The sequence below is a fragment of the Perca flavescens genome, chromosome 17 (genome assembly GCF_004354835.1).
Source record: "Perca flavescens isolate YP-PL-M2 chromosome 17, PFLA_1.0, whole genome shotgun sequence".
In the NCBI taxonomy this organism is placed as follows: Eukaryota; Metazoa; Chordata; class Actinopteri; order Perciformes; family Percidae; genus Perca; species Perca flavescens.
In genome coordinates, this window is record NC_041347.1 from 11,771,755 (window position 1) to 11,799,540 (window position 27,786).

Sequence of the window (27,786 nt, forward strand, 5' to 3'; positions counted from 1 at the left end):
GGCACAGAACCTACATGCACATTACACTTTTGGCTTTGAAAGTGATGAAGTGTCTTCAAAATGAAAATATTACTTTAGCCCTGTGGAAGCATGACAGAGTGGTTCAGTTTGGTGGAAATATTTTCACATCTCCCGGTGTCATTTTAATTCACTTTTAAATTTTCCCCGTCTCTTTTTGATGCCAGGCTTAATGAAAAACAAGAACCTCGGTTTCAGATAATGTTGACATTATCAGGAGTTGCAGCAGTCCAAAAATCTTCTGTATGCAGCAGGTCTTTAAACAAAATGTCTCCACAAACCTGGATGAGAAAATCAATTTAAAAAGTTTATTTTTCAAACTCAAGATAAAAACCCAATCAAGAGGAATTGTCAAAGGAACATTTAGGTGGTTGGCCTGTGTTGAAAATTCGAACCATCCCTCAATACTTTAATCAACATGCTGCGAGAATTCAAGTTTAAGTCATGCAACATTATAGACATATTGTTTTGAAACAAATGGACATATTGCTTGAAACAAATCCTCTTATTAAACCCAGATGCTCTAATTTCAGTGGACTTGTCTAGTAGGTGAGTAAAAGAAGGCGTCACGTTTATTTGTAATGAACAAGATTGTAACAGTTTGCAAGAGCTTGTAACGGGAAAGCAGCAGGTGAATCTGCAGGGGATCATCAACATCGGCCATGATACAAAATATATGACCACACATCAGATTAAAGCTAGCAATACATAATTGATATCTAAGATAATTTTAGAAATGTTTTGAGTCGTCATATTAATTCATCTCCCTCGAGCTAATTCTAGATGAAATCCTTTAATGGCAACCATGTCAGATGTGCAGCATGTGTCAAGCAAGATATTCCTGGTGCGATTTCATGCCAACATCTACCATGTATACGTATGTCACGACTGTACTCTGAAATACAGAAGATCTGTTTTGGGTTTTACTATAAGAAAGGTGAAATTTAGATTTAGATCAAGTTTAAAATTTCACAGATGCAGATGACATATTGCATATGAAGAGATATTTATCAAACATATGCACTGGCTTAAACGTGGATACATACAGAGATGTGTGGAGGTATTGTGAATCAGCACAGCTGTGATTCCTCAGCCTTCCTCTGGCAGGGCAGATGTGCACATCAGGCCGGAGCAGTGCACATATAGTGGACGATGCAGTGCAAGCTTGGACCAGCTGCCTCCTGCCGACTGTGACCGTGGCCGATGTCACAGGAAGCATTATGTGGCCACATGGCAGCTGGCATAAATGACCATCTGAAGTTTGTCTTTGGGACGAGCCAAGAACTAAAAGGTACTGCGTCTCTGCATCAGCTCACAGCTCCCATCCCTGTGTGGAAGAAGTTTGGACTTTGTTTGCGTCAATCTGCTGGCAATCCCCGCCCCACCCCTAAATAAATAATAAAATACACGATGATGCAAAAGGTAAAATTATTATTAAGTAAAAAAAAATGTATCCCTTACATTGGAGACAATAGATAACAAAGAAGAAGAAATAAGTAGTTAAAGAACATACTGCGGTAAGCATAGAACAGAACAGAAAATGTTTATTTTTCTATATACTTGGATAGTGAAGTGCCGGATAACAGAACCTCCCAAACTGGATATTTGCAGAATGTGAAAACCTATGCTCATCTTTTGTGCTGCACATTATTTTTGTGTTTTTTGTGGCAATTGTAGGCTTTGATTTTGATTTTTTTTTATTTATTTTGTTGGCATTGGTGGATTTTGTTGCCTTTGCTTTCTCTTTACTGACCCTGTACAATGTCGAAACTTTAAAGACATAAATCTTCCTTAGCTGAATTTATGCCATTGAGCCACTCCAATATGATCATCAATTATACGTCCCCTCCTTACACCAAAGTCCCTGGGATCCAGCTATATGGCAATGCACTCTAGTGTGAAACATCAAATATTTTAAAAACACTCACCAAATCATGACATTTATAGATGATGTAAGTCAGATTGAATGGCGATTAGTGAAGAAGCTTGTCCAAGTGTCTCTGTCCACTGTCTATTAAGAGATTTACTTTTCTTCCTCTACAGCAAACAGTGCCCTTTAATCTCACTGAACTGTGCACTGGTCCTGTGGATAACCGCTGATTCTGACACTAGTGGGAATACCTGGCATTTTGGGTGACAAGGACCACAAGGCTTTCAATTTTTTTTCTATGTGTGTATTCACACAGTGAATCATCAATAAATGATGGTGCGTGGTGGTGCTTAAAAGTCCAAGTGTGCGTCCTTGGGTGTGTGAACAGGTGAATAAGAGAAAAATTGTAAAGCACTTTATAAAAATGCAGCCACTACAGTATGTACCTAAAGACATTTAACAAGGCTTTGGTCCCCCTCCACTTATGTTACAGCAAGCAATAGAATTTTCATCCCATATATTTATTTTATTCTCCTTTCACTGAATTTCAGAAGCCTTTGTGCTGCTTTCCCTGAATGTTTAACAAAAGCACAAGTTCACCCAGGTCTTATAAATCCTCAGCCATTCAACCTGAACACTGAAATAATTCACTATTCCTTGCCCTTTTACACCTTGTTTCTAATGTACATTTTTATCCACATTTTTTTATTGGCTATACAGCTATAGTCTCGCTTTGCCAGACCCTCCTCCAGAGCGCGCTGAAGGAGGGTCAGGCTACTCCACATAGCATTCGGGGATGAGAGGAAAACGTGCTCTGGTTTATTGCCATTTCTTTAAACCAATCAGAATAGTCATGGGCGGCGCTATGCGACGCACAGAGCAGCTGGAAAATAGTCATGTGAGAGAAAAGTCTAGCTAGCTGTCTCAATTTACCCCGCAGAGATCTGAGGAGCAGTTAACAATAGTCCTCATAAATCCACAACGCAAAGAAAGTGGAAGGAAACGGAAAATGCCTCCAGCGGAACTTCCTGCAGCACCTGAGCAATCCTGGAAGTGGAATGTCAAGGATAGAGACTTCTACAGCTACAGTCAATAAATTCAAAAAGATTGTGGTTTTTATATACTCTGACTATTGTACAACTCTCTCTTGATGTGCCCTTGGTTTTGCTTACTCTCATATGATTGAGTGCTTAGAATAATGTATTATACTCAGAGATGGGAAGTAATGAAGTACAAATACTTCGTTACTAGTTTTACTTTACTATTTATTTTTGCGCCGACTTTTTACTTTTACGCCTTACATTTTTAACACGAATATCTGTACTTTCTACTCCTTACATTTTACAAAATTGGCACGTTACTTTAGTTTCAAATAATTTTAGCGGCGTTACCATTATTTTTCGCGTCATCAATACCAAATTCAATCTAATTGGATGGGAATATAGGTTGCACTTGACGCACCACTACAAGACGACTCAACGGCATTCATTTACGGCAAATCATTGCAGCTTGATGGCAGTAACGTTAGCACATATTAGTATGGACGGCGACATGATTGAAAATCAAGAAAACGGAGATCCCAGAGATTCGTCACACAAGCAGCAAGACATTCCCCATCATCCTGGTCCTTATCTGAGAGAGATGTTTGCGATAGTAGGCATCAAGAAAGAGTCCTGGTGAATGTGCTGCATAACTGTAAAAGTATGGGGAACTTCTTAACTAATGTCTGTTTAGTAATTCATATTTTATCCTTTATTTTCTTTCCAGAAGCCAGCCACACACACACACACACACACACACACACACACACACACACACGGTAAGGGGAAGATTAAAAAAGAGAAACTGGATCTGTGAATTCTCACAGAATCACTATTCCTATCTTGCTACTCAGTCAGAATCTTATTAACCTGGAGTCCCAGTCTCTGTCACAATAATCATATGTGTGATGTCTTAGGCCTATTGGCAGACATCAATTTAAAATTTAGGCAATGGCATATAATGATTTTTTCACAGCTTGCACACTAACATTTGTGTGGTCCAGGTAGCTTTGCATAAAAAAAATTCACAAGGCTACTTTAATTTTTATACTTTAAAGCGCCCATATTATGCTCATTTTCAGGTTCATAATTGTATTTTAAGGTTGTACCAGAATAGGTTTACATGGTTTAATTTTCAAAAAACACCATATTTTTGTTGTACTGCACAGCTCTCTCTCACTGCTGCAGATCCTCTTTTCACCTGGTCTCTGTTTTAGCTACAGAGTGAGACCTCTTTTCTTCTTCTGTACCATCTTTGATTGCACTCGCACATGCGCAGTAGCTCAGATGTAGATCATGTCAGCTAGCTAGCTCCATAGACAGTAAAAGAGAGGCTGTTTCTCCAACTTCTGTCACTTACAAGGCAGGATTAGCTGGGAGACTTCTTCTAAACGAGGGCGCACATGTAAGTAGTTTTTTTGTAGATTATGGTGAACTTGTGTGTGTTGTAGCAATGCTTTGCCATTGAGAACGAGGTAGCATGCTAGCGCGCTAACACTACAACGCTAACATTAGCATGCTAACGCTAGCATGCTAATGGTTGCGGTTAGCCAGCTCGTTTCGGCTTGTGACGTAGAAAGCCGTGCAGATTTTGAACAGCTCACCCGGAGACTGAAGGTAGGACACATTCAGAAACCGTATCTCACTCAAAACAGCATGGATGGATTTTTTTCAAAGTTTGTATGTGTGTGGAAGCACCAGAGACACAAAAGAACACCCCAAATCCCAGAAAAAGTGATTTTTTCATAATATGGGCACTTTAAGTACATTTCCAAGCCTGTACTTGGTTAAATCAGTACTTCTACCAGAGTATTTTTAACACAAGTATCTGTACTTGTACTTGATTACGGGAAGGGAGTACTTTTGCCATCTCTGATTATACTATAGTAGTCGCCTGTTTAAGAAGAAAAAAATCAAAAAATCTCTTGATGTGCCCTGCAGATAAATTGAGGGCATCATCACCTTCCTCGATAAATAATGAAAACATATGTATCTTACTACATTAAGTTATCACATAACCAGTGCTTTGTCCCATAATTCTTTCATCTCTAAGTGTACTTTCTGGGATGAGGAGGGAAACTGCAGCTCATCTGTAAACCCCTCTGTAAGCAGGAGGCAGCTGTTGCAGGCAAGCTCTGCTGAACCTCTGTTCCTGTCTTTCTACCCTGCCTCTCATCATCCATCTGGGGTAAAATCTAAGGAGAGAAGGACGAGAGCATCTCCACAAGGGTCAGACTCAACCAGCAGCATCACACAAGAAAGCCCTTAAAAACAAGCAGTCTAGTGATGTGGGTGAGACAGATCCAGAGGGCAAAAAAACAGCGGACACCAGGAGTCCAACTGTTAGATGTTGTTACAAAGAAACATATCCAGCTACAAGTAAAAAGAAAAAAAAAGAAAAAAAGAAAATCACCAAAAAAAAAAGTATTTTTGTGTGCATGTGCGTGTGTATACACTGTATGAAATCAGTGACTCACAATATGTACACTGAAAAACTCAATGAATGGGATTATAATATAATATAAGCTGGTGGGTGAAGAACAATTAAGACATGGAACAACTTCTTATGGATATGTTGTCACTCGAGGTTTGAGACACCCACACACTTATTATATATAGAGTATGAAGAGTCCAAAGAAGCTGTGTTTTACTGCAGTTTGTATCCCAAAGACAAAACTAAGCCACATATTAGAGAATGTAGTAGTGGGTCCCTTTTTAACATGTTATGGCTCCGTTGCATTCCAACCCTTTGTAGTGCTTTATATTAATGTTACCATTTACAGCTGATAACACACAGATTTTTTTCTGTATATATGATGACCCAATGAGGGAAGAGAGGGCCAAAAAAAGAAGAAGCATACAGTAGGTAACTGCAAAGCGTCCGTCAATTTTTACTGCAAAACTTTCAAGGCTTTTCTGTTTTTTCTTTTCCTCCATTTCTGGTATTCTGATTATAGCCTATAGGCAGGTGAATTAAATCAGAGAGAGGAGAACCGAAATCTCTCTAAGGTATTTTAACACTAAGAGGGGTACGTTTTGAATGTCTGGTGCTAAATAGTTTTAATGTGGGAATTTCGTATTAACACAAACATGGCACATGTCTTACAGGACCCTGCACAAACAGAAAAATCCCATTTCTGAAAGATGCATTTATTAATTAGATTTGCAAATTTTTAATTCCTCAGCAAATGTGAGATGCCCCCTTATGAATTAAAATGGAGGAAAAAACAGCTGAAGATAATTTAAGAAATTAAAAGATTCACCTGAGGTCTCTCAAACACAGTGAGGCAGTGTGAAGAGGCAGAGAGAAAACTGTGTTTTTCACGTTAGAGGCAAAGACTGCATTTGATTGGGTTATCTTTTTCCCACAGGCCATGACAACCTGGAAATCAATAGCGGTACATTGTAGACAATTTTAGTGAGTGACAGGGGCCAACAGCCGACAGGAGGATGGGAATGAATCATTTAATTATTCGACTTCTACATTACATGATAATGTCATTCCTGTATGCTACTGCACTGCTATCTGACAACATATTTCACTAAGACGCCTCTGGTCCAAAAGAACTCAATAAATATTGTATGGCCATAAGTTAAACACAAAAAGTAACAGCTTTAGTCACTAAAGCCAATTAATGTAACCTTACAAACTAGAAAGAAACACCTGGAGACAAACTGCACCTGTTCTCTGGCATCTTTGCACCTGAGGCTAGAGATATCGACTAGTGTCCAGTTTCATTTTGTAAATCTTGATGTGGCTGGTTGGTGCAAAGGGGTGAAGGTGTGCATCGAGTCTACAGGAATCCAGACTTGTTGCCTTAAACCTGACAGCTTCTGGGCTATGTGTGTTGTTTCTAAAAAGTCAGAATGTCTAATCTGGACAGAAGAAAGGCTACAGACAGAAGAAACCAACATGAATTACTATTACTTGTACTGCACAATTTCTAGTAGGTGCTTTTTATAGTGCTAGTCATTTGTTAGTGTTGTTATTGTTTGTGAGATCATGGAAAAGAGCCCCATTTTTATGATTGCAAAAATATTGTGCACTGACAGTACTACACTGAATCTATTCAATTTGGGTTTAATTACCTGGAATGTTTGACTTTGGCGAGAGGCGTCCAGGTTTGTTTGCCTTTTCAGGTAATTCTGAACTATTAAAAAGGTCCCATGGCATTTATGAGGTTTTTTAAACATTAATATGCGTTCCCCCAGCCTGCCTATTGTCTCCCAGTGGCTAGACATGGCGATAGGTGCAAGCCGAGCCCTGGGTATCCTGTTCTGTCTTTGAGAAAATGAAAGCTCAGATGTGCCGATCTGAAATTGCTAAATCAATAAAATGAAATCTATAGCTACAGACACAGAAATGGCACATACTAAGGAAAGCTCATTGTGGGACTGGCTCTAGTGGCTGTAATTCTGCACCAAGGCTGAATTTCAGGAAAGAGACTTCAGATACAGTATTAGGGGACAACTAAGGCCTAATATATAAAAGCATTGAAAGAGCACCATGTCATGGGACCTTTAAGCCCCAAGTCCGATACATGGAGCTAGGTGGATGTTAACATTTACAGTACACCAGTCAATTCAAAAACTGGTATTTACAGTAGTGACAGATTTAAATAAAAATAACTGTCAAAATTGGTGCAGCATTGATGAGATATCCTAACTTTTATCCCCTCTATAAGTATGGCTCAAACTCCCAAAACTCTCGATCCAACACTACCCATAATGCAATTCAGTAGAAACTTGCATTTGACCCTCCCAGGCTGGAAAATACCCACGTCTTTTAAACTCCACAACTTCAGTTTGTAACACCTTTTTTTCCCCAATGTGAACTCTTCAACATTAAGATGAGATAACCTTGATGAACTGAATTTCATAGTGAACTGCTCCTTCAATATTTAAATATTTTACCTGTAATACATACAGCATATCCATCATTATAAGCTTAATCGTGTACACGTTAGATGTTATTTTAAAATACTGTGCACCACACTAACACTGTTTTTTTCACCCAAATTAATTCACTTTCAGACAATGAACTCTTTTTGATAATGAAATCTTCATGTGTTGGAAAAATGTATTTTTGTGCACAGAGCATTTGCATTTCAAGACACTATCCTCATTTCACAAAATTTCAGAAGACATATTGAAAGCATTTGTGCTGCTTTCCCTGAATGTTTAACAAAAGCACAAGTTCACCCAGGTCTTATAAATCCTAAGCCATTCAACCTGAACACTGAAACAATTCACCATTCTTTGCCCTTTTACACCTTGTAGCCTTTCTGTTACCAGTAGTTTCTATATGCTGGTGCATTTAATTTATCACTGTTAAAAGGTAGGACAAGGAGCTCTGCATCATGTTCGCTAAATCAGGGATGAAGGAAACCAACAGTAAAGCCTCAGGGAACAAAAGAGGATACCAGTTAAGACCAGTATGATACAGCTGCTCAAATTAGTATCCACATACTGAGATGTGTTTCATGGAACATGGCTACTCTTACAAATGTGTTAAACAAATGTCGATCTTGTAGGTCTTTAAGTTATGGCGTGTTCCCAGTAATCACAGTTACAGCGACAGAAAATCCATTTTAAAACAGGTGTTACAGGCCATTTCTGTGATCTCCAACACACTCCTGAACATAAATAACTTTCTCACAAAACAGAAAGCCAGAGAGTGGGTAAAATAAAGGTTTAGTTAGCAATAACAATGTTCCCAAGATGTTGAATTCTTAAAGTGACTATATATAACTTTTGAATTTTTCTGAAGCGCTGTCATTTTTCATACAATGAGCTTAAATGACCTGTAACAGCAATCAAGACTAACAGTGAGAAGAAGGCCATTATATATAGTTTTCAGTAAGGCCTCTGCCGGGTTTGATTTTTCCCGCGCAGTCCCAGAATGATTTGCGGCAGGTAGACGGCGCTACAGTAACACATTCTGACCGGTCACAGATTTCTTTCGAACACCAAAAAGCCTGTGTTAGCGTATCCAGCCTTTTGAGACCGATAAAAGGAAGCAGGAGATTTCTTTATATAGAAATAAATTGTATTGTAATGTTATTTTACAAGTTATCTGCTGTAGTTATGGCTGATACTGGGGAAGGGCCATTCACAGAAAAGAAGGAAATTAAATTAAGAACTAAAAGCTAAAAGGGAAAGACAAAAGGCGATAATGCGAGTCACACGATCTGGCTTCAGATGGACACAATTACGGGATTGTAAATGATTCAAAACCCACCCTGAATTGGCAGGTATGCAATATGTCTATATCATTCATAAAATATCTTTTATTTACTTACAATGCGTGATGTGGTTGTACGTCAGTAGCCAACATTAAGTTATGTCCCCCTTCCATTTAGTGCGGACGTTTTATTCCTTTTACTCTGTGTTAATGTTGGCTTACCATTTTCTTTTCCCTTGTCCCCCTGTAAGGTTACTTGTGTAAAGCGTTCATGGGTTTCATGAAAGGCACTATATTATTCCAAGTTATTATGTTAGTTGCTACAATAAACTCTTAATGTTGCTACAACAAACTCTTAATGCTCTGGCTCGTGACACAGTGATAACGTTACCCGGTTTAGCTCATGATACATCCAAAGTAGGCTAGGTTACCGTATGCAGCACTTGAAATACAACAATGCATCAGCAACTTATTCTTTTATTGTAAATTAATGATTTTCTGTCCGAGCAAAACATTCATCGCAACTGACCTCCCGGTAACTAAATCCGTAATATACAGTGGGCAATACAGCACCGTAAAGAAAAGAGCTTTACGACAGCAGGTGCGGTAAAAACACGGTCGCTTTTGTCCAAAGGAGCTGGTGGAATCAACAAACTGAAAGTTACAAATAGCCACTTTAATGTTAAGATTATATTTTCTGCCTTGACAATTCACCAGTGTTTTCATTACATTCCAACTAACACAAATTCTGTAAAAAAGCAATGCAGGAACTGTTTGAAGTCACAATGAAAAAACAACCGGATGGGATTTTTATTTTACTTGGCAATTTTTCCATAACCGACCTCAGAACTGTTTTGCCTAAATGTTCACCAGCACTCTCCTCACCCCCACCAGGGGAAACAATACCCTGGACTACACAAACATTCCTGGCAGCTACAAAGCCCTCCCCCCCCCACTTTGACCACATTGCTGTGCTTTTCCTGCCAGCTCCCACTGATACAAAGGATCACATTTAAAGTATAGACAGATGAAGCTACAGCAGATCCACAGGACTCTTTGAGTGCACATGACAGATGACATGCTCAGAGATGCTGCCATCCACGAGAACCACACCAACCAGAAGGAATAGTCATCATCACTTACCTTCATACATCAACAAATGTGTTGATGACGTGGTGAGCACAAAGATAATACAAACATTCCCAAACCAGAAAAGCCTGGAGGAGTGTAGAGCCACAAAAGCTGCCTTTCGGTCATTTCCATCACAACTACAAGGAGATCCAGACCCTCACAGGGTACAGAAGCAGGAGTGCCACCATCATCCGTGAGGCCACGTTGCCGGATGAGCTTAACACCTATGCTCGCTTTGATCTCCTCAACAAAGTGTCAGCTGCCAAGTCTGCCTCGCCTCCAGAGGACCGACCACTGTCAGTATCGACAGCAGGTGTGAGAAGAACCCTGCTGAGAGTCAATGAGTAAAGATGCTGGGCCTGATAACATCCCTGGCTGTGTACTGTAATAAGAACATGTGCTAACCAGCTAGTTGATGTCATACCTGACATTTTTAACATGTCACTGCCACAGCTGAGTGTTCCCACCTGCTTCAAGATAGCGACTAGCATCCCTGTACCTAAAAAGTCTGCAGTGTCTAGTCCAAACAACTACAGCCCTGTGGCAATCCCTTCTGAAGTTGCATTTGTGGCAAGGAGTGCAATATTCTAAATATAAATACTGGGAGGAGGAACTAAAGACAACTAAGGGGAGGAAACTTACTTAGGGACCGACGCCACCTGGGGACTTGCACCCCAGGATATGAAAACCAAATTCTAATAAGGACACCGGGTCGAAACTGATGAGGCAGAGACAGTAGGTAAAACAGAACAAATGTTTTTATTAACAAAAATTATCTAAAAGAAGACAACTATAACAATAAAAAATCTAATGAAATACATGTAAACTCAAATCAGTGGGCTGGGGCTTCAGTGGGGGCAGACTACTGAAAGGATACCCAGTCTCCCTAGTCTGGGAGGCTACAACACTACAAACACTACAACAAAACATGCACTGAAAGGGTCCCAATGCCTACTTGCATGCAACGGGAGCGAGGTTCCAACATGGTGCCTAGCCGCCCACCTGAGGACACCCAGGCCACACCAAAAAAAGCAAGGAAACAAAAGAAAGACACTCCTGAAACAAAGAATCAAAAATTAACAAAAACCAACAACCTCGTTAGTAACTAAACAATCTCAGAACATACACTCAAGCAAAATAACAGAAATATATTCAAAGTAAACAAACTTAAACTAAAGAAAAGAAAAGGCCAACCTAACAAAAAACAAAGTAAAGCAGAACAGCAGCAGGTGAATCTAAAACACAAAAAGGAACCTGTTAGTTGGTGGGACAACTTTAAATCCCCAGGAAAGACAAAAAAATGGGGACCCTACTCACCACCTTCAGCAGGTAACCACCACCAGGGACCAGCAAAAGGCAAAAGTAAGCCTAAGATCTTGTATTTTATCTGCTTTTATATTTGTAACTGTTTTTAACTGCTCTTTAATGTTTTATGTAAAGTCCTGTTGCTGAAATTTGCTATACAAATAAAGCTGCCCTGCCTTTCTTATGAAGTGCTTTGAGAGACTGGTTCTCTCCCCCAGGCTGTGTTTCCCTCTTGTTCACCCTTCATATCGTGATGAAGATTAACAATCTTGCATTGCAGGGTGGTGCACAGAAACACAACCTACTGCTCAACATCAGCAAAACCAATTGGGAGCTAAACGTTGATGTAAGTGACAAGGACGAGAAGACACACACCCCTGTCTACATCAGTGGAGCTGAGGTAGAGTGGGTCAACCGTTTTAGGTTACTGGAAATCAGCATGACAGAGAAGCTGTCATATACATCACACATATCCTCCCTGGTAAATAATAAAAAAAAAAAAGAAAGAGGCTCTGCAATAGTTGTAATACAGTAATTGAATATTTCTTTATACATTTTCTGTGTATGTAGCATGAAGGGGACTATGACTGCATTTCATTGTGCAATCCTGTATTGTATAATGACAATAAAGCTGAACCTTCAAAGATCAGTCTTTTTGTTTCTACTCCACTCTGTTTTCTTGTCTTTTGCCAGGTCTGGCTGTGTGAAGAGCTGCAAACACATGAAATCAGGTCAGCTAAATCATGGATCTCTGTTATGTCCCTTCTGAAAACATACTTCTATCAGAGGGTCTGCACATATTTTACAAATTTGTGTATTGGTTTTTATACACCAAATCGTTTTTTTATTTGTTTGCTTTTAAAACATGATGATTTTATGACTTGTCTGTTTAATTTTTGCTGTCTTGTAAAGTACTTTGTAATATGGAATTTGAAAAGGGCTCTATAAATATTATTATTATTATTATTATTATTATTATTATTATTATTATTATGAAGCACCGCAGTCGGTTCAGCCTCAGAAATTCACTGTGTAACGTAATGCCTTGAATTTTCTGGTCTTGTCTTAGTTAACTTTTATGTTAATCTGCCTCTGGTAATTTATAAGCCTTTTCCAATTATATTTGGGAAGAAACTGACCATTAAGTCTTACATAAGTTATGAGTTAAACAATTTAGCAAAATCATTTTTCTTTTCAATCATAGATGAAACTCATCTGGTGAAGTTGAGTGATGCAGTATTTTCAGTGACGATCCAGTAATGAAACAAACATAGTGCAGTTCACCCCTACAAATGCTTTAGCCATAGTTGGCTGGATCTTCTTATGATTGATTTTAGGTACATAGTCCACATTACTTCCATGGTATTACCTCATGACAGTAATTACTATCACTATTATGCCATAATAACTGCTGCGACCATAAACGTGGTGTAGAATTGAACACCAAATATAAACTACAAGTATTTGTACAGACATTTGGCAGTTACCAGACACCCTCATGTGCATTACCACCTCCTTCTGGACTGGAACAGGGCTAAACCTGATTTGCATGCAGCCTGAGAAAAATCACAGGTGTAACTAATAACAATAACAAGGCTCCATCCTGTTCAAATGTCCCAGTAAGCCAAGACAGCATGACAGTGAGCCAGCATAATACCAGGACCCTAAAACAGCAGTTCAATGGAATTTAGCCATTTTATTATTTACACCTGTGCTTTTCCTACACAACATTTCACCCATGGAAAAAAGGCAAATGTTCTCATACAAGGCTGTCAGAGAAAGTAGCTGTTTGGTGGTTGGGTCTCATCTGGCTGTGGGCAGCCCAATCTTCTTTTGACAGTTCAGGTTTTATTTTATGGGTAAGGGGTGGATGGAAAAGTCCCAAATTGTTACACAGTGCAAAACAACAAAAGCGTACAATTCAGCACTGCAGGATCATCTCAGCATGGTGCAACACCAGACGTCTCCCTGGTGTCTCTGGTGTCAGGTGTGTTGCATCAGAGGCTAATTACCAGTCAGACCCATCCCCCTATGTGTGACATCAGTGTTGAATCTAGAAACTTTTCCTCTACATGCCCTAATTGCCATTTACTGTTACTGCAAGGAAATAAGCTCGGCTTTTCTTATGCTGTTAGGTAGATACTGATAAAATGCCTTGCTACAAAAACTTCTACCATAACACATCCTTTCTGAGTGGGTTAAAATTGTAATCGGGACATCAGCAGTATGTCCATGTGTTCCAGTACATCCCTTCACTATTTGTACCACATAGTGTTCCTGCTCTTCAGTCTGTGCTGCTGCTGTGCATACTATTCATACATTGCAACAATAAAAAGTAAATAAGTAAGCAAAACAACCAACTTCACCTTAAAAATGAATTATCATGTTGTTCAGAGTGACACATTGACAATTAACTCATGCTATGGAGGTTTTTCTTTCGCCCCTGGCTGCTGAGCTCCAGCATATACTGTAATAGTGAGGTTGTTGCTTACCGTGAAGGCTGCAGCAGCTTGAAATGTCTAAATGCTCCCTGACAGTCCTGGATAAATAATTCTTGTCTGCAACAGCTTTGGGGTTCTGTTGGGGACACACAATCTAAAACTGCAGCAAAAAAGAACAGCTTGTGATACACCATAAGGCAAACTGCCTTGCTATAGCACTCAATTTCAGGTTTTAGGCTTGATATTCACATCCTGCAGCACCTAAGAGTGTTAGGATGAGGGAGGATGTTCAACACAAGGCCTAGGGTGTTTCAGAGTGCAGCTACTCACCTGTCTTTGGCTGTTTAGTTCTGAGATTGCCATTCCTCTCAGGGCTGCTGCTGGAACTGAGAGAGCACTTTAGCAAGCAGAGAACAGAGGTTGATCCGAAGTCACCCATTACAAACTGTGTTTCTGTGGCAGATTCATCCGTAAACTGTATGTGTATGTGTACACTGAGCCGACACCTTTTAGAAACTACCTCAACGACTCAATCACGCATTGATTCAGCTTATGGTCTGATGAACTCAGGCACCAACTCGTGGTGTGGTACGGACTAAGTAAGAGCTGCAGCAAATGCTCAGGAGGTTGGAGTGAAGCCTTGGGCGATGCTGTAACAGTCCATTATATCCACATACACTCCAACACACACTCACTGCACCATAATCACCTTTCATTACATATTGTGGCTCCCCGTAATTACAACCACAGGACTACATCAACATGTCTGTCAGGCACAGATTGGGTGATATGTGGCTTTTTGTTTGGGAAATGGAGATTAAATGAGAAATAGAAATAGGCAGATTTCACTAATTAGTATGTCTCGTTGCTAATTATATATTACCTATGCACAGAAATATGATCAGAGAGGATCTGTGTTTTCCTAGGAGTGTAGGTTGAGAGTGACATGTTGCCAAGAGGAGCTGCCACTCAACCGAAGCCAAAAAAAAGGGATGTCTCAGACACTTTCTCTTTCCCAAAAACAACTGATATACTTTCTATGAAAAAATTAGTGTAGGTCACAAACTTTGCCTTTGTGTTAGCATAAAGACTGGAAACAAGGAAAAGCAGCTCTGTCCAAAGATTTAAAAAAAATATTATAATAATCCACCAAGCAGCACCTTTAACACATTTTGTTTAACCTAAAAAAAAAAAAGTATGGAAATGACAATTCACCATTTTATTGTGGGTTATTTTCCACCCAGGACTATTTCTTACCTTTAGACAGAGACAGGTTCGCTTTTTGCCTGTTTCCAGTCTCTGTGCTGAGCTAGGCTAACCGGCTGCTGGCTACAGCTACACATTTACCATACAGATATGAGAGTGGTTTAAATCTTCTCATAACTTTCAGCAGGAAAGTACATAAGCACATTGACCAAAATGTCAAGCTGTCCCTTACATATAGAAAGTATTACTTCAAAACACTTAGAAAATAAGCACAAAATATAAATAGAATAACTACTTTCTCAGCCTTTACTGTACCTGCAGCAATGAGATCAAATAGCACCTTGCAGACACGCCAGTTTACGGCTCTAAACTCTGCAGTCTGAGTTTGACAAGTATAAACTTAGTATATTTATCTTAACAGTGATGCACAGAAAATGTCTGGGAGCACAGTGAAGTCAGCGAGGCTCCTGTCAACACATGCACTTCTCAAATGATGCTGCAAATAATTGACTTATGTTGCTGATGCTTCATACACCGGAGAGTTTAAGTGTGTTTGTGACCTAAGCATCACTCACCCGCCCACACGCACATTACACACAGACACCTGAAGATCCTGCAGTGAAAACACCTTCGTGGGCAAAAAATAACACACTACCCTGATGAACTATATGTTCCTGGAGAATGATTGAATTACTGAATGGTTCACTGCATGTACTTTAGACTTTAGATTATAGAATACTTTCAAATATAATAATTTCAAATGCTGTTTTATATGCTTTTACATTGAGCTGCATCTCAATGTTTTTAAAGCTTAAAAATGTAAAACACTGTAGTAGTAGTAGTAATGATAATAATAATAAAGTAATGTTACATTTAGATTTAACAATATGTGAGGCTTTTGAAATAGTTTGGCCTACTTTATTGCAGGATATTTTCTTTTGCTTACATTACTGTAGAACAGTCCTCTTTAAGCTGAGTGCTCATGGGTTATGTTCGCTTGTTTATTGCTAGTCTTATAAATGGATAAGTCGAGCAAGAAGCACTGTTTACATTCAAATTGTTCACCAGCCATTTAGCCACATAATGCAGCTCATTTTAATCAATTTATTATTTATGATCAGAAAAAATAGACAGACCTTGCAAGCTCAGCAAGGTCTTGCTTGCTAATGTAGAAGTTCTGTGAAAGGTAAACCAGATTAAATTGACGTATTCAACTGCTGTCATATGGCGTACGGTTAGCCACCAGGCCCTCGCTACGGACAGCAGTCCTCCTCAGTCTGTGGAGAACGTGTGTGTGCAGAGGTCACATCACAAATGAATGGGGAAACAATGATTCAAAGGTTGACAACATTTCATCAGAGGGCAATATTTTATATGGCTCGTGTCGTGATATTTCACAAAGCCCACCAACATTTCTTGGGGGAGCTTCAAAGCCAGAGTAAGCCATGCTTGCCTTTGGAGTTATTGATGAAGAGCAACTTTAGAGAGATGGATTATCATAAATAAAAATGAAACTGTCGGCGCCCTGCTTGACCCTGATATGCGCCTTGCTATTTCTCAATTGCAGTGGTGAGTCAGAACGTGTCAGAACCCAGATTCCAAACCGCTGTTTGAGCTAATGAAATACATCTATGTCTTATCAGCGCAAGATTATATCTGCGACGTAGAGTTACTCTGCAATGAATACGAAACAGGCACACAGGCATGTACTTCTGTGTATGAAGTCCAACATGATGCCTGCTGCATTGTATTGATATCTTCACTGCAGAGTTTGGTGCTGCAGAATACATACTGTATAATCCCCCAACAAAGTCAAATCATCTGCCTCATAATGAAGCTGCCAGAACTTGTCAACAGACAGTGGCCCAAATATTTTATCTCAGCATTGCCAGTAGATCATTAGCTTCTATCACTTTGCAAAAACTCTGCTCAAGTTGGAGTGCAGTTTAAATGGCTGAAGGAACACTGTTGCATTTTCAACTTTAACTGTCACTCGTCTCACTCGAGACAATTGTCAGATTGAGGGAAAAAATTCTACTTTCATATTTCACTCTCCTGAGAATGGTATTCCTCATTGAAACCAGGGGCACACTGAGGTGCAAACTCTACTCTATAGTTCCAAGAAATATGTCAAATGGCTGGTGACAAAAAATATAAGCTTTTTTTTGTTCTCAGGGTACAGTTAGGTGCTATAACATTAGCAGAATTAGCAATAGGATGGAAGAAATCCCAACTCTGCAGTTTCAGCATCTTTTAAGTCCTTGTGTTGGTTTAACGGCCCACAACTTTAATGTTTTGGTTCACTCTCACCGCTCTCATTTGCATCATCAAGCTGAAGTTCTCGTCCAATACAGAGGAAATTCTGAAGAAATGCCATCAGCGGCAGTACCTGCTCAGGAAACTAAGATCATTTGATGTAAGCAAGGACATCCTAATCACATTCTACTATTCATTTATCGAAAGTGTGCTTACCTTTTCTTTCACTTGATGGTTTTATTCCATTAGTCTTCAAAACAGGAATAATTTACATATAAAGTTAAAGTCTGTTTGAGAATTATTGGACACCCCTTGAGAGATCTGTCCACCCTATGTGAATAGCAGACCCTGAAGACTGCCTGTTGTAGCAACCCTGAAGACTGCCTGTTGTAGCAACTGGCGTGTTGCTAGTAATATAACGTTAATCAAACTTAACGGCAAAGTGTGTGCCTAGAGTAGAAAACTTACCAAACAGTTGTGTTAGGCCAGATTTAAACTGATAGAAAACGTATATCAACAAAAACAAGTTATTGTGTGCAAAACTGGTACACTGTCGGCATCATGTTGTGGTGACACAACTCCGCTTGGAATTGCAGTTGAAAAACGCTGCCTGTGCAAACCCAGCGTAAGAGCCAGATATTTCTTTCTGGAGTTGGTGGAGCCCAAAAAAGAGCAACAAGGAGAGTGAATGGGGTTGCTAAGCTGGCATTTGGGAGCATATGTGCAAGAAAAAAAAAAGTTGAAACTAAACAGCGTTCCTTAGCTAATTAGCTTCACGACTGCAGCCATGGATGTTTTTAGTATGTGTGTTTGTGTGTGTTTTCTTCATAAGGGAACCATCAGGTTGTCAGGAAATAGCCTCCAGATACAAACTAGTGCGAAATGCAAATGTATTACAGCTGTTGGGTTTAGTATTTATTTTGCTGCACACACTGTCAACATGAATGTGTGATGTGACAAGACAAGTAAATCACAAACATCATACAATAATCCTCCCGTAATGATTCAGAAGTGGGTGGACACATGGCTAATATTTGCCTAATTGAGACTTGCATGTATTCACCTCATTAAAATGATGAGAGCAAATATTAGTGAGCCTGAACGAGTGCAACTTTACCGACTGTGAAGTTTATCATTACAGGTGAGACTGCTTTTTCTATATCCAAGAGGCCATTATGTTGGTTACCCCAAAGGAAATACTGTATGTCACTTTGTAAGAAGCGATTGCAGCAACAAAAAGGCTTTCTCTCCGTTGTGCACGTTTTCAAGAACCAGAAAATGAACAAGCCACTTCCTCACTGAAATGTATCTTTTTCCTGCCGTGCCAAAGCAGCCGTCTAACATCATTACACACAAACCTAATGCAACCATTATTACAGTCACGTCAGTTTTGCCAAATGTGTAAGAGCTCCATTCAATATGGCCTAATACCTCAGTCATATGTGGTAGAGTTTTCTGTGAGGCAGTTTGAGGGAAGAGAAAAAGCCACAGTGCCTAATAAGTGAGCTTTGGCAGCTTTATAAAACAGCATCTCAAATGCACCAGTCACTGCAGTTTATGAAAGATATCTGGCAATCCTCATGACAGGATGTGCTCATTCTTCATTTAATTCATATGCTATGCTTAGGAAACCAATACCTGGGATAAGTTAATCATGAAATATGTATGTATATATGTTTTATACTGATAAACTATTTGGATGGGCTTATTTAATGATTGCAATTGATTTCCATATATTTTGGCATGTATTTTAGTGCTGCATTATTTATTGGCCTCCTGATTCTCATTCACTTATCATTCATATGCAGAACTTAAATTCTGCATACTCTATTTACATTTCCTGCAGTTCATTTATGAACCATTTATTTATTCATTCATTTGGAGAAATGTGGTTGTATGCAGCACTTTTCTCTGCACTTTTAATGCAGATGATGGCGCCTGTATTTTTTAGAGTGAATACAACAACCACAAAGTAGCGGCTGCTCTTGCTGTTTGCTGGGTTCATTTCAGTTTGCCCAAAAATGCTGCCAGGGGGGTCCAATTTAGGATGGCTAGAGTTTCAAAAATCCATATTCTGTATGACCTTTAAAGCCCCAATTTTGTTTTCTTTTGTGCCATTTCGGTTTCGAGGGACGAAAATGCTTTTTGTATTTTAGTTATATTTAATGGAGCAGAAATGTTTTTGTCCCGAGGGGAAATTCAAACAATGCAGACAGAAAGGCTTTACAGCTGTTAGTAGATTTAGAATACATGATTAGCTGTCACACAGTCAGTTGTTGAATTAAAAGGTCTGTCAGTCAATTTGACAGATGCCTTTGCTCCCATACTGTAATTTCTGTGACTGTTGTCAGGATGTCAGGATTGGATGGAAGATTAAAAGCTCTTCCTTAAGGATTTTATTCAGAGAGGGAAGTAAACAAATAAAAGCCTTGAGTGATTACCATTGTGTACCTCATTAGCTGCAAACATATGGTTCTTTAACTGTAAATGCACAGTACTGGGCAAAGTGTACAACATCAACAAAGTGATGATTGACATTAACAGATAAGAAACATCAATTTCCTTAACTCTCTGAACTAAGTTTAGTCTGCAGCTAATTCCTTTTCCCAAACAGTGTTTTAGAGCATTATGTCTCAGGGTTGCATGCCCCTGAAGCCCTGCAGCATTTGGGGTGAAGAGTCCTTATTCAAATTGTTGTCCTTGCCCTTGCAATGCATGCATGACACTTGCAGTAAGGCTTTATATTTGGTAAGGCTGACAGCACCGTGGGGGGAGGGGGGGGAGGGAGGGAGGGGGTGAGTGGCCTGTTTTAAGATTTGCACTGCAACATTTGTTTGTGGAGGGGATGATTGGATGAGGCAGGGAATCCTCGATTGGTTTGAATGTCAACTGGTCAATAAAAGCCTGGCATCCTGTCACTTCTAGTTTGTACTGAGACAGAGGATGCTATTAAAATTTGTAACTAAAATGACCAACCTGACATTTCCCCATTTACTCACTGTTGTTCCTCATGTCAATTTTCCAAGCTGTCCTCGAGAAACCATAAATCAGCTCCCTTCAGATTCTTTAAAACTGTAAATAAATTAATTCTGACCTCGACAATTCCATACATTATTCCCACCAGGAGCCTAGGATGGTATTTATACTAGATGTCAGACTGCACACGTCTTATATCCTCGTTGATCGTGTGGTAAGGAGGCCTAGAAAGTAAACAAAAACATAATTTGGATTAATACTTGTTTCCAACCGATAACACAGTTCACCCAGCCCGTCTCAAACATAGACTGCTTATAAAGATGGACAACGTGTCTCAACTTCCTCCCACTGCACAAAAGTGAAGTCTGGATACGGGCGCTGCCATCTTGTAATTTTGCAACCAGAGTCTGCGCAGTAGTGATTGGGTGGTATTGAAGTCCCACCCGACCAATCGTGAGTCAATCACAGCTCACTCATTAGCTGTCAACAACGTTTTACCCCGTTTTTTATATCATCAAGTAATCAAAATAATTAAAAGCGAACTTGTCAGAAAAATTAACACTAAATAAACATCAGCACGATAAGGACTACCTAAAATGACAGAAACCATCTTTGGAAAAAATACATTTGGCCCATGTCCCATCCAGTAACATGGAAGGGACGGGATTTATAGGTCATAAATCTACCACCAGCCACCAGGGTGCAAACAAGATGTTTTGGCTTCTTCACTTTTCTTTATATCTTTATATACAGTCTATGTCCTTAACACATTGAACATGCCATCCTGTGAAATACATCTGAATAAAAGGTTGACGTAACAGCATGGGAACAAACTGGACACCTGACATGTAAAGGTTCAGGCCCAGTGTTGTTTTTAATACTTTGACATTTTGGGAAATATGTTTATTCGCTTTCTTGCTGAGAGATGAGACTATGCTACAGAGCACACATTTTGATTGGTAACAGATTTCGGTGTAACACCGGAAAAAGCCTGTGTTAGCATATCCAGGCCTAATTGTATTTTAATTTTAGAAGTTATCTGGGGTAATTATGGCTGATACTGTGGCAGGGCCATCACAGAAAAAATTAAATTCAAAGAGATTCAAAACCTACCCTGAACTTGCCCTCAGGTATGTAATATGTCTATTTCATTCATAAAATAACTTTACGATGTGTGATTTGTTGTACATCAGTAAACCGCTAGAATCAACACAAACTGAAAATTACAAAAAGCCACTTCAAGCAGCTAGCCATGCTCTGTCCAGAGTTTTAAAGAAATGAAAAAAAGTCTTTTGTGCTAAACTAATCTCCTGACGGCTCTAGCTTCATATTTGCAAATGTACAGACAGGAGAGCGCTTTCAGTCTTCTCATCTAACTCTTAACTCTAACAGCAGAGTTAAAACAAAAAAAGTTTGCCTCTAGCCTACCAGCATCTCTAAATTCAAATAATTACTGTATTACATAATATCATTTCTGCATAAACAGAAATGTAAAAATGTCAAGTCATGCTAAGCTAGCCTGATCACCTGCTTGTACCTTCATATTTAGCAGACAGTTAAGAGTGGTATCGATCTTCTCACCTACCTCTCGGCTATAAAGCGACGTATTATAAACGTATTTCCCAAAATGTCAAACTATTCCTTGATAGCAGTGCTCAGCTGATGCTTGCAGAAAATGTCATGAGGGCTGTGGTTGCCTGTAATGAAAGCAAAGATTTTCAGAACAAACGGTTTTATCATTTCAAAGGACACGACAAAAAGTGGTGTTGGCAATGTTCAATATCCCACATTTTCATTTTCTGGTGGGCATGCAGCTGGAAAGCTTTTATCATCAAATTTTCAGGTGTGCTTTTATTGCAGTTAGACCTTTAATCTGGGTGCAATCTGTGATAACAGCACTGCCTGTATACAGTAAATAAATCGCTTCAGGATAAAGATACCATAAATGATACGTCATAGTTGATCAGGGCCTTCTCTGCAACACAGAAAGCATGTATGCAGAATTCATGAAAATGTTATGGGATTCCTTAATCGACGCCGCCACACATACAAGATTAAAACTGCCATTCATCTAATAAGAAGAGCGAAGAGTTTTTCATTCTCAGTCTTTCCTCTGAGGAGTTTGGTTTTTCTGTGCAGCGCTCAAAATGGTAAAAGTGAATATGTTAGAGAGTTCAAATGAGGAAAATAATCCAGGCCGTGAACATTCACGCAGGCTCTTTGCTATCTACTCTCAGGATTAAATCAACGAATACAAGTAAACAAAACAAACCACACAGCCAAGATAAAGATATCTGCTCAGGCAAAAAAAAAAAAAAAAAGAAAAGAAAAAAGAAACATCTTGTGTCTTCTGTTAATGAGCCAATCCAAGACAGGCTGCAGATAAAACTGCTCTGCGGTCTGCTTACAGTCAACAGGCCCAATTTCATCCATGAATCTAGAGACAATAGCTTTTTGTTCAAGAAGACAGAGAATCACAAAGCCTTTTAAAATTCACCAACCTAACTAAGAATGTAACATTCCTACCTGCTCCTACGCAGACTATTGTGTTCTTTGTATCTACAGCACAGTGGTTAGCTCAACAGAAACTGTGCAGAACATTCACTTACAATAAAAAAAAGCAAATATAATTCTCAACTACTTACTAGGTGTTAACTTATCGTTTCTTTAATTCTATAAAGGAAAGTCTGCTTTGTTACATTTCTGAGAGGCTGCACTATTTCAATCCTCTCTGTCCTGCTCTTAAAAAAAAAAAAAAAGAGAAGCCCTTTATGTCTGTTTCTTCACTTTACAAATTCAGGAAGGATTAGAATATTAACTAAGTGGCAGAGGGCATTGATGATACTAATTGGTCCTCTTCTCTTGTGAGTTAATTAAATTCATCAATTGGTACGTCTAAATGACCTGTTGCCAATTTTTCTCATCTGTTCATACTAACAGGAGTTGATGTCCCTTGAGTACTGATTAAACATCTGCTCCCCCGTCTCACTAAACCGAGAAGTCTTCTAAGGTGTTTTTCTGCTTCTCTTTTGAACAAAATGTGTCTTCTGGCTGTGGCAACAGCCACATGCCGAGAATCAAAAACAACACACCTTCGACGTTCTGCATGTTAGGTCACGGCAGTTTCCTGCGGCGTCGCTTTGACGACCAGCCACGCTCGCCTCACGTATGATGCAGTGCTAAATCTGCAATGGAAAAAGGAGGACGGTGCGCAGCGGCTGAGTAGAGGCGAACCGTGCCGAGCCAAGTAGAGTTGGTACTAGCAGTGGGAAAGCGCCATAAGACCGTCAAGTTCCTCATGAGGTTGGGGTGGTGAATGGGTCAAATAAACACAGGACTTTTGCCCAGGAGCCCGGAGTTTGAAAATACAGTAAAAGTAAACGGCAAGTCTGCTTTTAACCTAGTCTATATCCTATATTTTAAGTATTTTAAATACACAAATACAAACGTATTTTGTTACAAATTTCAAAAGTATTCTGTCCAGCAAAATACATTGAATTGAAATACTGCCCCTTTCTGCCAGTAGTATTTGTGTTATTAGATGGAACTGCAATAATAGTAATGATTTTCAGAGCGTACAAGCACAGCTGTAAAGTATATCCCAGAAATCTGACACACAACCTTACACAGTTCATTGCAACTGTCATATTTTTGGATAATGTGCATATGCAATCAAGCAAGCATATTTTTCAGCTTGGAGTGACACTATAACTAGCCTGAAAAGAAGCACCAGTACTGAAAACAGAACATGTTTGCACAAATGATCTCTTGTGGCTATTCAAGTAAATCAAGTAAATGTCTTGGGCTATGTGTTGGGAGCTTAAACCTCTACATTGCACTGGTTAATGGTTTCCAGTCTCTCTCTCTCTCTCTCTCTCTCTCTCTCTCTCTCTCTCTCTCTCTCTCTCTCTCTCTCTCTCTCTCTCTCTCTTTTAAAACTTTAAGCAACAAAGGGGCTTCATTACCCTCTCAGAGGATAAAAGTGAGTCTTCTTGATGCATATTTGGTACAAAAAGAAAAATTGTGTCGAATTTAATTTGGTATGTACTAGGGTTGTGACGAGATCTCGTTGTACGATATCGCGCAAGATTAAAACGTGACGAGATTTCTCGTCGAGGTGAAAAGTTGTCTCGTATGGCGATGTGATGTCAGCGTGATGGAGCGTGAAATTACTATTGAAGATCCCCCTGCCATTTTTAAATCATTTGTGTGGCAACATTTTGGTTTTCCTGCGGAAATAATAAACGGCGAAAGAGTGACAGAGAAGACGAACGCAATATGTAAACATTGTAAGAAAAAAATGCCGTACTACTAACAAGAGCTGTGGTGGTGCTGTAAGTGTTTTTGCATAGTGCTCGTGTTAGCCGCGGTGTACGGCATTTTTTTCTTACAATGTTTACATATTGTGTTCGTCTTGTCTGTCACTCTTTCGCCGTTTATTATTTCCGCAGGAAAACCAAAATGTTGCCACACCCCTATTTAAAAGTGGCAGGGGGATCTTCAATAGTAATTCCACGCTCCATAACGCTGACATCACATCGCCTCACGAGACAACTTTTCACCTCGACGAGAAATCTTGTCTCGTTCTCATGAACCCAATCTAGTGATGTGTCTCGTCTCGTGGAGTAAGCGTCTCGTCACACCCCTAGTATGTACTGTACGGTAGTGGTGTAGTTGTGTTTGAAGACTAAAGATAATTTGTCAGGTTGACTTGTGGAGACCGTAGAGAGGGTGCAGCCTGACAAGTATAGATAGTAGATCCTACCACCATATTTTCTCCTCCTCCAGCAATGGACAGTAGTCCAATGCTGTAAGACAGTAAAGATCATTTGATCATACTGAAAGTGAGCTAGGCAATTGTGGCGTCATAATGGCATCATTAATAATTGAATTGTTATGAGACCATTTTCAATTACCCAGATCCAGGATTAGCAGCAGGTAAAAAAGTGCGAGTATATATTTCTTTGTGGACTTGGGTTAATTTGTTAGCCCAATAAATGATGATGTATAGCTGCTTATATAAGTATGTACAGTATATAAGCATATTAAACACAGAAATATTACTAGTCAGAAGAAAAATTGTCTGAATTCCTGATGGGTCAAGGATTCAGGTCAATATGGTTTTTTGAATCGAATCCTATTCTGTCCTGCACACAGCTCTTCCAGTGCTGGTGTATGATTTAGATTTCTAGGACAGAAAAAGAGAATGATTTTCAAATCACCTCTATGTGTGAAATCTGTTCAATTTTCTCAAAGACTGGTAAAAACTACGCACAATCTGCATGTCCTTTGATTCCAAAAACCAGAAGCAAAGAGTGACAGTCTGCAGAATCATATTTTATAATAAATGGCCTGTCATATCGAGCAAACACGCACATCTAATGCTAAACAAATGACTTTACAGATGGTTTCTTCTCTCCCGCCTCTATCATCAGTGCTGTAACTGAGGGAATTTCAATTGAGATGCAATTTCAATGTCCATGCCAGAGCAGTTTACTATCTAAATCCATGAAGCTGTCACTTCAGGCCTGGTAATACACTTCTTTTTTATTTTTATCAGAGAAGGAAAGTGTAGCTGAATTGACCGAGCAAACTCAGACATGGATTAAATTCAAAAGAAATTCATTTGCGACCACTAGCAGTGGTCACAATCAAGTGAAAGATGACATTCAACTAAAATGCCCCCTTGTACTGAATGCCACAAGTACGTGTAAAGAGCACTACTTTTCTTTAAGAGGAAAATTACTTGACGCTGCAGGGGTTTCTGACGCCAGAAGGTGTAATGATGGGAGATAATTGTCAGCAGCACAAGTCTCGAACATTTTACTTACAGTCGCTGTCTAAAACAAGTGCACTTTCAAAAGCTTCCACACAGTAAAAAAAGACATTTGATTTGCATTTGAGGGAAACGGCAAAATCAAAGCTTCATGAATTCAATTTTTAATAGATGCTTTGTTGCTGTCACTGGTATGCATATCTGGGTACATCTGGGTGAGACTGGGTACAATTCTAAAAACAAAAGCACAGCACATTGTTAATAGGCAGGAAAAGACAGAGCACTTTTCTGGGTTGCGTTGTGCCCTCTGTGTTTTCAGCAAACCGAAACAGAGACTTTGAAACCTCGTATTGTGCTTTATTAACTGGAAATTCCTGCATTATGCTGTTTCATTAAAAATGTTGTGACAAAAGAATTGAGCTGGGGACTGAGAGAATAATTAAGATTCAGTATAGAGTACATAGTTATCACAACAAAAGACTGTTGTAGAACTCATCAATGAGTTTGTAAAGTTCAAATTAAATGTACTGGTAAATTCAATTTCAATTAGAAGTGATAATGAATTGCTCACAGATTATTACATAAAAGTAACTTGTGAAAATCAATGGCTTCATTATCAACCTCTATGTGCACAACACTATGCCCTATATGTCTTCATGTGGTGACTGCAGGGATGTTACATAACCCTCTTGAGTGTAATCCACAATTTCACGATTACCACGATGACTCACACAGGCCAATTCAAAGCAGACATCACTGTGCTTCATGGCACAGCGTATGCCATGAGATTAGTATACCTGCACTTTGTATTAGCAAGCTTATGAAGCAGCCTTTGTATTAATTCCCTGCTGCAATCACCATATTAGGTTTCATATTAATCCCTGCAGGAAATGCTGAGCGGCGCACAGCCCGGCCCTCAGAGGGTGTGGAGAAAAGGAGCACGGACGACATGAGAGGCATCGTGACTGCTGAGGGTTTGAGACATTTAGCGAGAGTGAAATATTCATTTTCACACGAGTCCCACTTGATTTTAAACATGTACACTTTTTTTCCTCAAGTTATTGTCGCACATTTGTGGCTTTGTGTGCTGTGAAGTTGAGTCTGGGAAGCAACTCTGATGTGCTTTCCGCTGACTGGATGGAAAGAGAGGTGCCCGCCTTAGGAGGATTCACTGCAACGCTGCTGAAATTAGCGTTGGTGTTAATTAAATTATGCAACCAAAGAAACTAACATACAGCCTTAAGAATAATCTTCCCGCCTGGGCACAAGAAAAGGTGCCATTCCCTTTATATTTTGAAAAACCTCATGAATAAATCATTTTCTGGGAAAAAAAAAAAAAAAAAAAAAAAAAAAAAAGAGGTCAAATCAAAGTTCAGTGATTTCATTTTATAGAAGAGTTTCGGTCATAGAGTAATGCACAGGGGGCGAGAATCTTTACTCAAATATTTCTACAGAAGAGGAAGCAGAGCTGCAATAGTATTAGAAATATTCTCTTTTGAGAGTAGAAATATGTCATGTAATGGTTATATTCCTCCTTATGGAACGGGAAACTACAACTGAAAGCTACATATTTATCTAAGTGC

General features: G+C 39.3%; 1 long non-coding RNA gene across 1 annotated transcript; it reads right to left on the minus strand.

Annotated features, from left to right (window-relative positions):
* Window positions 1–400: 400 nt before the first annotated feature.
* On the minus strand, window positions 401–14,607 carry LOC114572459 (uncharacterized). Its single transcript, XR_003694775.1, has 3 exons — window positions 14,320–14,607; window positions 14,041–14,149; window positions 401–1,345 (listed from the first exon to the last, which is right to left on the minus strand). It is a non-coding gene; the product is annotated as an uncharacterized LOC114572459 (long non-coding RNA).
* Window positions 14,608–27,786: the final 13,179 nt, after the last annotated feature.